The sequence below is a fragment of the Macaca nemestrina genome, chromosome 19, assembly GCF_043159975.1.
Source record: "Macaca nemestrina isolate mMacNem1 chromosome 19, mMacNem.hap1, whole genome shotgun sequence".
In the NCBI taxonomy this organism is placed as follows: domain Eukaryota; kingdom Metazoa; phylum Chordata; class Mammalia; order Primates; family Cercopithecidae; genus Macaca; species Macaca nemestrina.
Window position 1 is genome coordinate 12,033,248 of NC_092143.1, and position 14,818 is coordinate 12,048,065.

Sequence of the window (14,818 nt, forward strand, 5' to 3'; positions counted from 1 at the left end):
TTATAATAATAGCTATTTAATAGAGATGATATGAGTCATAGATGACAGAAATGAAATCTTTTTTTTTTTTTTTTTAGAAAATAAAGGCATAAGCAGCTGGGCGCGGTGGCTCACACCTGTAATCCCAGCACTTTGGGAGGCCGAGATGGGTGGATCATGAGGTCGGGAGTTTGAGACCAGCCTGACCAACATGGACAAACCCTGTCTCTACTAAAAATACAAAAAATTGTCCAGGCGTGGTGGCTCATGACTGTAATCTCAGCTATTTGAGAGGCTGAGGCAGAAGAATCGCTTGATCCCAGGAGGTGGACGTTGCAATGAGCTGAGATTGCGCCATTGTACTCCAGCCCGGGCAACAAGAGTAAAACTCTGTCTCAAAAAAAAAAAAAAAAAGAAAGAAAGAAAAGAAGGTAAAGCCATACAAGCAGCCTTCCTTTTCTATCCAGAGTGGCCCATTGGTGGGTGGAAGTGGTGTCTTGCCCCTCGTTATCATAAGCTGCTCATAATTTGGTAAAAAATATACTGGGATATTCGTGGCTCTTTAACCTGCAAGTTAAGAATCAATAATAGTAGCATTAATAAAGACTAGTTGTTGTTGTTGTTGTTATAATTACTCATCCCTTTCTAAACTGAAACAGGAGTCTGAAGACCGGCATTAGCTTTGTTCTTCATTGTTCCTATTCGGGGAGTATTAACAAACACAACATGCATGTTTATGGTGGTTTAAGGCTTCCCTTCACCCACTCTTCCTAAAGGTTTCAGTGGATTTCAGGATTTCAAGCAGTCTTTATAATTTGTTAAGGCTAATAATGTCGCACAAGTAGGAGCTGCAGTTTCTAATCAGTGTTTAGAAACCAATAAAAATGTGCCAATACTAATGAAGTGGACTTATGGAAGAACACAACTTCTCAGTTATTAAGAGAACAACACTTAACACTAACAGTGAATGTTCTGCTGGGGTTCAAACAATGCTTTTTGAAGTCTAGTAAAAAGCAGCCAATTCACTATGTGGCTTTTAGTATCTTGCATCAGTACTGATTGAACTTTCATTGGTGTTTTCTTTATACGAGTTGGTGTGTTTATAGCTTTAAAACAAAAAGTATTGGTATACAGCAAAGGCATCTGCATTATTTTTCATTCTGCCTCTTTGAATGGGGGAATAGCTTCTGATCATTAAAATATAAACCTATTTACATACTAAATATTATTTCATTTAATTACCTGAATCTACATTTTATTGTTTCATATCAATTTTAAACATTACCAGTAAAGAACAAAGCAAAGCATTATGTGTTTAGATCATCACGAAAACTTGAACAATATATATCCTAAATTATTCTTTCTCTGTTTCATTTTTGTTGTTATTACAAATGCAATATATGTTCACTATAGGGGAAAACAGAAAATACAAATAAGCTAAAATAAAATAACATAAAATGTCATCCCTTGAATACATTTTTAATGTATTAGTGTATGTTTTTTAAGCTGTCAACACATGACACAAGGACAAAGTTGCTCTTTCTAAAGTTAGGATTGAAGGAAGTAGGGCCTTCAATTCCCAATTCCCAAGTTGAAGGACATTTTATTATTTTTGATATTTGGTATGAATAAAGTGTCTGTAAACATTTATGTTCAGTTTTTGTATGAATATGGGTTACCATTCCACTTGGGTAAATACTTTCAAGTGGGATTATTTGATTGTATATTAAGTGTATGATTAACTTGATGATTAACTGCCAGGTTCTTTTCCAAAAAGGCTGTACATTTTGCATTTCAACCAACAAGGCAGGAGAGTTCCTGTTTGTCTACATATTCAGAAGCTGTCATTGTCAGTTTTTTGACTTTTTTTCTTGTAATTTCTTTACATTTTAATCCTTCTTTTAGGTTTGTAGTGGCATCTTGTCATTTAAGTTTCATTTGCTTAATGACAATGGTGTTAGTTATTATCTGTGTCTCTTCTTTGGTGCAATGTTTGTTGAAATCTTTTGCCCACTTTAAACTGTATTTTCTCTTTTCTTATTATTGAGTTATGAGGGTACTTTCCATACTGTAGACCAACTCTTTATCACATCTGTGATTTGCAAGTATTTTCTTGAAGTACTTTAGTCCTTTTATTTTGTTAAATATTTTGAACAACAAAAAAAGGTAGTTTTAATCTCTGCCTACATTAAGGGTAAAATACGTTTTCCTGAAAGATTTATAGTTATCAGATTTTGCATTTAGATCTATAATCCATTGAATGTTTGTGTTTATGGTGTGAATATAATTTGTTTTATTTTTTACATGTGAATTTTCAATTATTCCAGCACCATTTAATTATTATTCTAGACTTTATCCATTGAATTGTCTTGGCATCTTTGTCAAAATAAATGAACTTTACCTGTGTAAGTTTATTTCTGGACTCTCTCTTGTCTTAAATTGGGTCAACCTGCCCATCCTTTTGGCACTGCCATACTGTCTTAGTTAGCATGGCTTTATAAAAATCTTGATATCAGGAGGCAGTTTAAGTTCTGCAGTTTTAATCCTGTGTTCCAAGTTTGTTTTCGTCTTTATATTTATTTACTGCACTTTATAATTTTGACATCAGAAAGTCAACTTCTACAAAGAAAACCTGTGGGGACTTTAGAAATACATTGAATCTGTAGATCACTTTGGGTAGAATCAACACTTTAACAGTAATGTATTTTCCAATCCATGAATATTTATTGATAAACTGTTATTTCTCTTATCAATGTTTACTAGTATTCAGCTTTCAAACATTTCACATATTTTGTTAGGTTTATCTCTATGTATTTGCTTTTTTGTCATTGCAATGGTACTTAAATACATAGTTTGTTAATTTCTGCATTTTTTCTACAATTCGAGCTATATACATTTATTGCCCTGAAAATGGTAGTTGTTTGGCAGATAACAAGGAATATGTTATAGATTTACAGTAACAAGTTATTTCCATTGAAACATGGACACCGGTTTGTCCTGTTATAAAGATTTGTCTTCTCTTTTATTTAGGAAGAGTTAAATATCTTCCCTTTTTTACATTCTCAGAGTTATAGTCTCATGTTATTTTTTGATGGCTTGTCTAAAATGTATTATGGGAGGCCTTTCCTTCTTGGAAAATTCAACGTAAGAGCAATAAGAAAGAAGGCACAGAGGATTTTCAAGTTAACCTATAAATTCGGTATCACATATGTTTTCTCTCCAGCAAGTCTTAAGTGTAGCTTACATTCCTGAGTGGGATAACAGACTTCACTTCAACTATTGACTGTTGTATATTAACCTTGTATTTTGCAACCTTCATATACCTGTTTTTTTTTTTTTCCAGGAGTTTCTGTCATTTTATTTGGGATTTTCTACATGGACCAGCGTGTCATCTGCAAACAAAGGTAATATTATTTCTTTCTTGCCTAACACTCAATTTTAGTGAAAACCCCTCCAATTTCTCAACAATAAGTATAAGGTAAGTTGTAGTTGTTTAGGTTTTTTTTATTATTTTATAAATCATGCTTTCCTCATTTTGTTTTGCTTATCTGTTTGCAAATTGAAAATGTTTCGTTCTACTTCAAGTTGTTGGGAGTTTTTATCATTAATTAGTTTTGGATTATTTTATTCTTTTACTGTACTAATTAATATGATCATCTTATTTTCCTTCTTTAGTCTGTTGATATAACTGATTACATTGATTAATTTTTTGAATGTGGAACTATCCTTGCATACCTAGAATATAAATTTCACTTGTTTGTGGTTGGTGCACAATGTTTTTATACATTCTTGGATTCACTTTTATAAATATTTTGTAAGGACTTTTGCACTTATGTTTATGAGAGGTATTAGTCTGTAGTTTTCTTTTATTGTATTTATTTGGTTTTGATTGTAGGGTAACTCTAGTCTCAAAAATTTAGTTAGAAAATGTTTGTTCTGCATCTGTTTACTGGTAGAGTTTAATACTTGGAACAATTTCTTACTGAACTATTTTGAATAATTTATAAGTAAAATAATCTGGATTTGGTAATACTCTTTTTGGAAAGGCAATATTATTTCAATTTTTTAATATACAAATATATAATTACTCAGGTTATCTATTTCTCTTGCGTGAGTTTTGGTAGTTGTACATTTTCCTTTCAAGAAAGTAATCTATTTCATCCAAATTATTTAAATTATTGACGTGTGTTGTTAGTAGTATTTTCTTGTTATCCTTTTAATGTCCTTGAGATCAGTAGAGATTATTGATATGGTTTGGCTGTGTCCCCACCCAAATATCATCTTGAATTGTAGCTCCCATTATCCCATGTGTCATGGGAGTGACCGTGTAGGAAGTAATTGAATCATGAGGGTGGGTTTTTCCCATGCAATAAGTCTCATGAGATCTGATGGTTTTTATAAAGGGTACTTCCCCTGCACACGCTCTCTTGCCTGCCACCATGTAAGATGTGCCTTTGTTCCTCCTTCAATTTCTGCCACGGTTGTGAGACCTCCCCAACCATGTGGAACCATCAGTCCATTAAACCTCTTCTTTATAAATTACCCAGTCTCGGATATTTCTTCATAGCAGTATGAAAATGGACTAAGAAAATGATCCTCTTTCATTGCTGATTATGGTAATTTGTGTCATCTCTATTTTGTGGGAAATAGTCAAGTGCTTTTTTTCATAAGATTGAAGCTTAGATTATTGATTTTAGCTCTTCTTTGTTTGTATTCTATACATTTAATTCTATAAATTTTCCTGTACCCCTTTCACTGGATCTCACAATTTTTATTTTTATTTTTTTATTTTCATTCATTTCATCATTTAAAAAATGAAACATCTTTGATCCATGTGTTATTTAGAAGTATGTTGTTAACTTTCAAATATTTTGGTATTATCTAGCTGTATTTATGTTTTTAATGTCCATTTCATTTCCATTGTTTTCTGAAAACTTACTTTTAATAATTTTTGTTATTTTGTATTTGTTAAGATGTTTTATGCTAATAATGGGATCTATCCTGATGAATGTTTTATACAAGTTTGAGCAGAATCTACATGTTGCTGATATTGAATGTACTATCCTACAAATGGTCATTAGATTAAGTTGATTGACAGTGCTGTCCCATTCATCTATACCATTATGTTTAAGTTAGCATTTCCTTTTGATTTGATTTTAGAGTTTCCATTTCCTTGCTTACCTCACCTGTTAGTTCTTATGGCTTATCAATTTTTTTTTCCATTAACAACTTTAACATATTATTTGTAATTACTTAAAATTCACTGATAATCCCAATGTCTGTGCCATATCACTGTCTGTTTTTGATATTTGCTTCGTCTCTCTAGACTGCTTTTTCTTGCATGTGGTGTGCCTTGTATGTTTGGTTGTGTTGTTCTGTATGTGTCATATTGGGTAATATTCTGAGTAAATAGGCCTCTAATGTGAGGATTTATTTTAATCTGGCTAGGAGTTGTGTTTTGCTTCATGATTTTTGTAGTTCTAGATGCCAGACCAAATTTCTTTAGTCTTCTTGTGTTTGGTATTCTCCCTTGAATTTGAACTTCCCTAATTTCTTATTCACAGAGTCTGCATCTTTCCTACTAGTTTATACTCAGCCTTCAACAATTTGTCAAAATTACTATTTAAATGTTATTACCAATTAATTCGCAGATTCATTGCTTCTGCTCTAGTTAAGAATATCTTCATTCCATCTTTTGGAAATTGTCTTTCCAGATCCCCAGTGGTGGTTTGCCCTGCAAACTTAGTTCTCTGGTGAATCCAAGAAAAGTCACTGATTTTTATTTATCCAAGTTTTTCTTGTTTTATGTATGTTACTGACAATTTTTAAGCTGTTTACATCTCTGAGTTGCTATCAAATTCTCCATAGACTTTAGTTGCTTTGTAGCTTATTGTAGGTGAACCACACAGAGTCTAAAGCAGTATACCAGATATTTCAGCCTCTTTAAAGTCTAATCTGTTCCTTCCATGTGCAGAACTAAGAGTGAGCTCTTTTTACTTCTGTCCAAGTGTGTCCTAGCCCAGTGGAAACTAAATGTTACAAATTTTACACTACATAGGATATATCTTAGTGTGCCCAAGTAACAAAGCTAGACTATTTTAAAAATTTAGGCTGAATACAGATATCAAAATAACAACAGCATTCAGACAGTTATAAGATGGTGGTTGAAGAAACTAGTAGCAGATAATTATTTAAATTTATGTCATGAAAAATCAATTAACTCTTAAATTCAACTTGACATTTCGAAATAAAGTAGACTGTTTTACTTTAGTAAAGTTGCATCACCTTACTGATAACAGAACTTTACAGACTTTAATAAATTTATTAAATAATCTGGTAAGCAAAGGAAAAATATTTGTCTATAGACTCTGAGCCAGAAATGAGCATTTCCCCAAAATCACAACCAAAACAAGTACATACATTTTTTGTACCAAAAATATAAGTGTCTCAGCATCATATTCTGAATAGAATATATTTTGTCTAATTGCAAAATCTGTGTTCATTATGTGACATAATTTTATAAAAACTGGAATTTATATCAAAGCTCCTCATTAAACTACTAGCATGGTAGTTATTTTTATAATTCATTATTTTGATGGTGGAACAAGTCTTATTACTCAATTGTTTTCAAAATATTTTGTATCTACCCTAATATTTTTTAAGAGGGAAACTTTAGAGACATTCTTTCAAATTTAAATAAAATTATATTGGAAGTACATTGAATTTGGATTAAAGAAGAATTGTTATTTTAACAATATTGGAACTTTCTCTTCTAAAAAAATAAATCTCTTTCTTCACTCAACTCTTTTCTGAAGATTTTTAAGTGCATAGGTCCTGCCTCTGTTTATTATGTTAGCTCTTGATCTATATTTTGATAAGTTCAACCTTCCTATAATTTGTCGCTGAGTAAATACATTCTTTAGGCTGAAATTCATAGCAACTGCATTTTATCTATTTGTGGCTTTGTTCAGTCATAGGTAAAATACAAATTCCATATGTGTGTGTGTGTATATATATACACACATGTATATATGTGTGTGTGCGTATATATACACACACACTTTATATATATTTTTTCTATTATTAGAAGCCTATACTGGTTTTACCTTATAATCTGTGGCATAATACAGTCTATATAACAGTTCTGTTTTTTCCTATTGTTACATTTTGACCCCTTCTTTTTTCTTTTTCTTTTGCTAGGATTTGAAATCCATCAGTAGCAATCTGTCAATATTATTTTCCTTGGTGTTTTTGCCCTATGAATATGTCTTAATCCTCAATCCTCACACTCTTTTCTCTTGTGAACTTCAGATAAAGTCTTACTAAATATTGACTATGTAATTTTTTTTTTTCTAAAAGATTTATCTGTTTCCCGCTGTGCTCTTTCTGATTGTATTTTTCTTTCACAGGCATACAAGTCAATTTTCTCGAGAGTCAGAAATGGTTTCAAATATTAGAACTACTTCCAAGGCTCTTAACCTTGGGCACATTTCCTAATCTTTCTCGTGATGATTTTCTTATTTATCCTTCCTCTTGTAACTTGTAGGTTCATTACTTTAAAATAGTTAGATATAATTTTACCTGTTATATTTGTAAAAAGCAAATGAGGCACCAACATTTTGTTCAAGAATGTTATGCCTCATTAAAATTACTTAGCATTGTAAAAAACTGCATTCAATCATTTTTATACATAATAATACTCAGGAAAAATAATATCTTAGAATTATTTTATTTATAATGTTAATTAATAATGTTATTGAGTTTGTGTATGTTCTAAAGTGTTTCTATTTTAGAGATAAGTGAAAATGACAGTGACTGTTATACACAAGTATAGGACAAAGTTGTGACGTAAAATTATACAATCAAATAAATTAATATATTATTAATATATCACAACCACTGCAGTGACTTTTATTTCTTTTCTCCAAAGTGGTGAGAGAGTTCAATATCAAGTCACAAATATATGATTTTCTAATTATAGAATTATTTTGTAATGACAAAATGACAAAAAAGTTACATATTTTGTCTATATAAGTAGAATCTTGTTTTCATCATGCAATATATTTTTACATGAACTTAGTGTCTTCTAGGCTCTTCATTTATATATCATCTTGCTCAGTTGTCATTTTTATAATCTATTAGTTTAGGACCAAATTTCATATCTCCCTCCGCTCATTGGATTTCAGTGCCACAATAGCAGGGTCTGATGCCAGTTCTGCTCCTTTTTTTAAAATTTTTTTATTTTGCCTGAAGTCAAAAAAGCATTTTGGTCAGCACAAGGAAGCTGCCTGAAAACCTGGGAAAATTAAGACTCCCAGAGGCAATGATCAGTTAAATGGAATGGGTATTAATGGGTAAACTTCTCACTAATCTTTCAGAGTAAAAATGTTAAGATGCCTCTTGTATTAATACTTAGAGGATCCCTCACAGGAATGGGTGCCATTTGCCCACAGTGGTGGCAAATCAATAACATGCTTTAGCATCTTTTCATCCTGCCCCGTTTCACTTGCCCCATGGTCTCCTCCGGTTCCTGAAATTACCTCCCAAATATTAGACTTGAAACTAAATCCTTGTTTTACACTCTGTTTCTGGGTGAATCAAATATATGATTGTTATAATGGAAGTGGCCCAAGAAAGCCATTTATTGGGTGGAATTCTGGACCTGGATGACTCAGAACCTGCCAGACAAAGAAGACAATTGACTCGTGGTACCAAAGGTGGTGTAAACTGTGGTGCGCTGTAACAACACAAATGTGATGACTTTCCCTATGCTGAATCAGGAGTAGATATAGGTAGAAGAGGAAGCTGTGGCTTATGTGGTTGCTCTAGCACTTGAATGCCATGGAGGTCACAGTAGTTATTAACATTGTAAAGCTGGGTTCTTTATCAACTGCCCTAGAAGCCTTGAAAAACAAAAATATCAGGTTAAAGCCAACAACTATCAACCCTGTGGACACTGTGAAAACCAGAAGGTCTTCATGTAACTTATTTATAGAGACCCTCAGCTCTTGCAGATAGAGAGTAAACAGTGAGGAAGATCAAGCCTAGGATTTAAGTACAAGGATAGAAGAACCTCAAGGGTGAATAAATGTACAGTCTCCAAAAGTCTTCTGCACAAAAATTAGAGCCCTAATATGAAATGAGAAGAAACTTCAGTGTCGGGATGGAAACAGATGGGGGAATTAATCTGAATCCAGATGTACTCTTTAAAATCCTTGGAAAGCCAAAATAAATCCTTCTGCACTGCTAGGGCCAAGAGGGTTCTCATTGCTTGGAGGCTAAAATGCATTCCTCGCAAGATAACACTTGTTTTCCTCAGGATTCTTGCCTGGCCATCATGATTATTTCAGATCAATAACTAGAGTAAGGTTTATGGATAGCTGCATCCAAGAAATACTATCATTGATACAAAAGAAAATAACAATTTATTGATAGATTTTCAGAATTTTCCCCATACATAATGGCATTACTCAGCTTACAGATATTCCAGTGGCAGTTGAAGGTATTAGGCCAGGCCATTGGGGAGAGTTGGGGCTGAGTGCATTAGAAGGCTAAATAGAGAATAATTTATTGTGACAGAGGCTCTCTCCTGTGACTCGAAATTTAACATCCTGAGAAAGACATGTTAACCTAGTTATAATATTACAAAATGGGAATTTGCAAGGTAGAGTACTGATAAGGGGCACCAGAATCTTTGAGAAGTCCAGTAATGGCTGTCCTCTGTAGGCCAGGGTTTCACTGTAGCAGATTCTGATAAAGAACTGGACCTGCTAAGGTCGGTGAAAATGAAAGAATGCTAAATGAGCAGAGTCCAGGTGGTGGCACTTACCTGTCAGAGGCATGGTGGACATAATTACTGACATTGTCAACAAGGTTGGAGTGGCAATGAGTGTGGTCTGCAGGGATCCACGGTGATCTCTAACAGACCTTGGTGTTCCTAGAGGTGATGTAGATAAGCAGCGGAATGGGATGCTCCTTACCTTGTACAAGTAGAACAAAGTAAGTACTGCTACGTAGAACACTTACGTCAAAGTTGTGATTCCCTGCCTGGTTTCTAGACTATCTCAGATGTCAGATTCATGGATCATTGATTGTGACTTGGCTGGTTCCTTTTGAAAAAGGAAACCGAAATACCATTACAAATATAAACAATAGATATTCCTCCAAATGTGACCTAAATTTATGTGTGCACATTTGTCAGCTTGGCTGTACACATGGGGAAAAAGGAAGGCCAGGCTTTTTTGAGGGCAACTGATACAGATAGAAGGGGGCCCCAAGTGCCAGCATGACCATCAAGCTGGAGTGGAATCTTAGGGAGCCCATGTATAAATGGAGTACTGGCTGGAGCCTGACTCACAGCGATACACTCATGATTGCTCTGGTGCTCAAGTGCATAATTGGGATAAGTATACTTAGCAGCTGGCAGGGCTGTTAAGTTAATTTCTTTTCATGTAGAGAGGAGTTGTCATCATAGAACAGGCCAGTTGGATGTCCCAGAAACTGCCCTCTCATGATGGTAAATCAGAGCAATTCCTCATTCCGAGTGGAAATGCTGATAGTGACACTCTCAGAGATAGATTGTTCCTTTTATATCACTCATGTGGCCCCTGCAACTACCAAATGGATTTTGGTATAAGTCCACGAACTGCTGTAATCTTAACCAAGTGGTTGCGCTAATTGCAATCATGGGGCTGGATACATCTTTCCTACTGAGATGAGCACAGCTTCTGGCACTGGACACACAAGTTGATGTGGCAAATGTATTCTTTCAAATCCCTTCAGAAAATAGAATAATCATTTGCCTTCCTGTGGGAAGTACAGCAAGGATATTTTTATCTTTTCTGCTCCTTGTGACAGAATTGTCCATAGGATCTTTGATTGTCTTGAAATTTTGAAGAGCATTGTGAAATCAAGCCAATTGTACCTGCTGAACAGAATTCCCCTTATCCTAGGGAAACACATTCTGGTGGCACTGGTGTCTGAAGGGTGTTTAGTTAGGCTAATTCTGCAAGTCATAGAATAACTACAGATACCAGATGTTACAGACTGAAATGGCTTCCAGGGTGTAACTACAGCCTCTTGTGCCATCTTCCCCATCCGGCCTTATAATGCCCCTTCAGTAGTCTTACTGGCAGAGGCTAACGAGAAGCAAACTGACAAGACAGAAATGTGGATTTGTCCCCAGTTATAGTGGAGTCCCACTATAGTATGCAATAGTGGACTTGGATTTGAGAGAGATTAGCTTAATACTTGACATAACCACGCTGCTGGCTAACTCAATGATGAATACTTTATAGGCTTTATCTGCTTTACTGACACTGTCCCTGTCTTTGTATTCTGGCCTCCTGTATTACCCCCCAAATAACTACCTGTACCCAAGGCCTTGCATTAGTATCTGTTTGCAAGATGGAATGCCAATTAATAAAATAAAGCATAGTACTGAATTCATAACTAAAACACACATACACAATTGCACCATTCATATAAACAAAAATCACAATGAAAAATGCAGTTTTTAGAAAATCACATTTTCCTTATATAATCTTTCATCAATTGTGCCTTAGGTCAATAGTCATTGTTTGGTTTACTTAAACTGTAGTGTGTCTAAAGAGATTTGTTGAAACGCAGTCTTACAGGATATTGAAACTTGTTCCTTGTGAATTGTAATTGAATTGATCAATGATTTTGTCAATTTTAAGATGCATTGAAATGATGACAAATATTAACCTTGTAATTATTGAGTCAATATATAACTCTGAGCTCAGCAAATATTTATAGCAATGCAGAAAGCTACTTCTGAACTTTATCTTTTTCGTATTATCATGTAATTATAAATAATCTATTAAGATATTTATTTACTACAAACTTTCTGAAGAACAAAAATATAAGTAGAAAGCAAAAGTACTTGTGATATACCTAATTTTATGTCATAATTGCTTTTACTATTACAAATGGCCACTGTCTTCCTTATGAATTTGCAATTCAGTAGCTCAAGACTCTCAATATGAAATAGTCTTCTTTGAATCGGTTTTAGCTTTTGAGTAACTTGGACTGATTTTAAAAATGAAGCTAAATTCCTACATTCTGCAATTAAAATTGAATTTTCCTCTTTGAGCTTTAACAATACCACTTAGTAAATTGAAATCTCCAGAGTTTATCATAGTTTTACCAATTTGGCCTTTTTAATGGTGTATTATTTATGCAATTATAGTTAAAAGTTGAGTGGTAAAATAATCAATCACTCAAAAAATATTTATTAAGTGCCTGTCTCCAAAGGCTTATATTCTAGGTCTACCCTAATATTCTCTGTTGGCCAAATGTTTACTTTCATGATGACTGTGATCTGATCTTTAAAAATAATTTTATAAACAAGAGACTGAAATTTTCCATTTGAATGGTTCAGCAATATTTAAAAACACAATATAAATTTCAAGTATTTATCATAACTTAGTATTTAGTAGTTTTATTAAGTCCTCAGTAACTAATATTCTATCAATAAAGATATTTTTGTCTGTGATTTGCTGTTGTATTTCCAGCATGTAGAATGAGACACAGCACACATTGGGAGCTTAATAAACATAAATTTAATAAATAAATCAACACCACTTGGCTTATAAATGAAAATTATTTTTATAAAAAACTGTAGGAGGTGGTCGAAATAATCACATTCCTACATTTTTGTCCCGTTATATCGACCCTGAAACATTGCTTTCTCTTTTTACTTAACAACTTATTCACACATATATAATTAACTTAATATATTTGTTTAATATGTATCTTTTGTTTTTATTCATTTTTGTAGAAGTGTTGCATCTTTAATTTCAGTGAATCATATATGTATTATTATTTATAGAATCATATAATTTCGAAATTTATTTTTAAGGATCAGATCACAGATATGCATACGCATAAGGATTGTTTCTTTTTCACTAACACTGAACTATATCAACTCCAGCCGTGTTGCTATGTGTACATTCAATACGTTTCTGTTTCTCACTAAGTAATATGTCATATATAAGTTGTATATTCTTCCAGATGAATAGTTTGCCTCCAGCTAAGCACAACAAAAAATACAGTTGAACGGGCCGGGCACGGTGGTTCACGCGTGTAAATCCCAGTACTTTGGGAGGCCGAGGCGGGCGGATCACGAGGTCAGGAGATCGAGACCATCCTGGCTAACACGGTGAAACCCCGTCTCTACTAAAAAACACAGAAAATTAGCCGGGCGAGGTGGTGGCGCCTGTAGTCCCAGCTACTCGGGAGGCTGAGGCAGGAGAATGGCGGGAACCCGGGAGGCGGAGCTTGCAATGAACTGAGATCGCGCCACTGCACTCCAGCCTGGGCGACAGAAAGAGACTCTGTCTCAAAACAAAACAAAACAATACAAAACAAAATACAGTTGACCCTTAAACAATGAAGGGGACAGGGGTGCTAATCTCCAGGAAGTCAAAAATTTCCATAATATTTTTGACTCCCCAAAAACTTACCTACTAAGTGTCCTGTTGACCAGAAGCCTTACTGATAACAAACAGTCGATGAAACATCCTTCATATGTTCTATATGTTACACTATATACTTACAATAATGTAAGCTAGAGAAAAAAGAAATGTGATTTCAAAAAATCATAAGGAAGATAAAATACATTTACTATTAAGTGGAAGTGGATCTCATAAAAGTCATCATTCTCATCTTCACGTTGAGTAGGTTGAGGAGGAGCAGGAAGAGCAGCAGTTGGTCTTGCTGTCTCAGGGGTGGCACAGGCAGAATATTTGGAAGAGGTGGAAGGGGAGGCAGGAGAGGCAGGGACACTTGGTGCAACTTTTATTGAAAAAAATTCATGCATAAGTGGACTCGCACAGTGCAAACCCATGTTGTTTAAGGGTGCACCGTGATACTCCATAAATATTTGTATTCATGTCACTTACGGACCAATGAGAGTTTCCTTCGGTGTATTTACGCCAGACTGTAATCGCTGGATCATGGCTATGTGCATACTCAATTTGAATTGGTCATATCAAAATATGAATTCCTACAACTAGGTTTTCCTGATTAACGCTGGGTATCTGTAGATTAATGTCAATTTTCTACTTTCGAGTAGTGTGCCCACAATGTGTCTCATCAAAGTAAAACGAGGTTAGCATTGTTGCATTTTATATTTATTTGATTCTCTTTCATCTAGTTAATCTTACTCATAATGCGTTATGTCTCCTAGGAAAAAATAGACAGAAGATGTTTTAAATAGATATTCTTATCAGACTCATAAATTTCACTGATCTGAAAGTAAATATAAAATTGCTTATTATTCTTTCTTATAAAATAAGGGTAAAATTTTACTACTCGTTTAAAAACATTGTGTTTTTATTTTTTAAGTTTATATTTCTTTTATTTAATGGCTTGTGAGCAAAATAAAGCAAATATTAATGAGCAAAGCCAAGTGGCAATATTTAACTCTCTATAATACTACCAATAATATATTAAAAGTTTGTGAAATCTAATTATTTTCTTGATATTACTTCAATGTGTAAATATAATAAAATCCAGATCTTGATTCATTACTTATTATTGTGTTCTCTATTTATAATTTTTTATTTACTTTCAGTTTCTGGAAAGTGAATGAACATTTTCAAGGTTAATCAGCAGTAGTTATATCATGTATTGTTGAATGTAATATCAGCAAGTTTATGAAACATAGTTTCATAATACAGTTCCTTTTCAGCTTTTTCCTCCATGTCCTCTTTGGGATATGAAGATAATCCACTTAATCTCAGGGCATCGGTTGAAACACCTATTAAGAAGGTGTTATAAGAAATACTTGCCAAAGTCTCATTCATCTCTTACA

The 14,818-nt window shown here is 33.8% G+C and overlaps 1 long non-coding RNA gene across 1 annotated transcript in view; it reads left to right on the top strand.

The window, feature by feature from the left end:
• The window catches only part of LOC139359982 (uncharacterized), a 134,507-nt gene that overhangs the window by 17,406 nt on the left and 102,283 nt on the right, over window positions 1–14,818 (top strand). The window contains exon 3 of the long non-coding RNA XR_011616812.1: window positions 3,323–3,383. This is a non-coding gene — a long non-coding RNA (uncharacterized lncRNA). The remainder of the gene's footprint in view (window positions 1–3,322; window positions 3,384–14,818) is intronic.